General features: G+C 42.1%; 1 non-coding gene across 1 annotated transcript; it reads left to right on the top strand.

Annotated features, from left to right (window-relative positions):
* Nucleotides 1-737: 737 nt before the first annotated feature.
* LOC112065803 (U6 spliceosomal RNA) lies at nt 738-844 on the top strand. The gene has a single exon (XR_002892238.1). It is a non-coding gene; the product is annotated as a U6 spliceosomal RNA (small nuclear RNA).
* Nucleotides 845-1467: the final 623 nt, after the last annotated feature.

The raw sequence follows: 1467 nt of genomic DNA, 5'->3' as shown, positions 1-1467 counted from the left end.
TGCCTTGGAGCTGTGCTCCCTGCCTCAAGCATCTAGACTCTCTATTCCAAACACCAGTTTCAGACTAGACTTCCTTCAGCAGCGCTTCTGCCATTTCCAACCTCCCTCTACACCTACAATCTTGAGGTGAGATTCCTCTTTGTGGATATCAAGGCCCTCTATAGCTGGCCCCATCTTACCTTTCGATACTCCCACCTTTGTTCTACACAATGAGATCACCTCCACCAATCCCCTCACCAACAAGACCCACCTGTCAGTCTGTACCACTCCAACCCAAATCACTGTTCAAGCACCATTCTCATGATTACACAAGTTTGATATTATTGCGTTTCACAGAGAACCCAGTGTATAGGACTCAGTCAACACATCCATTTCTAAATTAACTATGATACTGTCTGGACAATTTTCCTGAATCAAAACACGTAGCTTGGCTTTGTATGAAACAGATCTTGGCCTTTGATTAACCATAAATTTAAGTGAACCAGTTGAGGAACACAGCCACTTGAAAAAGCCAAGACAAGGCAAACCGGGCCTGTGTCATGAAAAGCATCGTGCCCAGATCATGAATATAGGTCCCAAGACAGCCTCCACTGACCAAGGCACACCCTGAGTGATGCATGCAACTCTGGATGTCCTGCTCAAATTCTGTGTATCACCTGGTCAAGCTATTGATCATCCCCAGAAGTGGGATAAAGCTAAGGAAGGGATATAGAATTGATCACAAAGGAAAAACCGTGGAGCTCGCTTCAGCAGCACATATACTAAAATTGGAACGATAGAGAGAAGATTATCATGGCTGCCGCACAAAAATGACACACAAATTCGTAAAGCATTCCATATTTTTAGCTACATGTAAAAGAACGAAATTAGAACACTCCCTAACACCATACACAAAAATAAACTCTAAATGGATTAAAGACCGAAATGTAAGGCCAGACACTATCAAACTCTTAGAGGAAAACATAGGCAGAACACTCTATGACATAAATCACAGCAAGATCCTTTTTGACCCACCTGCTAGAGAAATGGAAATAAAAACAAAAATAAACAAATCGGACCCAATGAAACTTAAAAGCTTCTGCACAGCAAAGGAAACCATAAACAAGACGAAAAGACAACCCTCAGAATGGGACAAAATATTTGCCGATGAAGCAACTGACAAAGGATTAATCTCCAAAATTTACAAGCAGCTGATGCAGTTCAATATGAAAAAAACAAACAACACAATCCAAAAATGGGCAGAAGTCCTAAATAGACATTTCTCCAAAGAAGATATACAGATTGGGGCCGTGGCCGCTGGGCCTGCGCGTCCGGAGCCTGTGCTCCGCAACGGGAGAGGCCACAGCAGAGGGAGGCCCGCATACCACAAAATAAAAAAAAAAAAAAAAAAAAAAAAAAACTAAAAATAGAACTACCATACGAACCAGCAATCCCACTATTGGGCATATACCCTGAGAAAACCATAAT

The sequence above is a fragment of the Physeter macrocephalus genome, chromosome 9, assembly GCF_002837175.3.
Source record: "Physeter macrocephalus isolate SW-GA chromosome 9, ASM283717v5, whole genome shotgun sequence".
In the NCBI taxonomy this organism is placed as follows: domain Eukaryota; kingdom Metazoa; phylum Chordata; class Mammalia; order Artiodactyla; family Physeteridae; genus Physeter; species Physeter macrocephalus.
The sequence above is the reverse complement of the archived record's forward strand: the minus strand, read 5'-3'. Positions and strand labels throughout refer to the sequence as shown.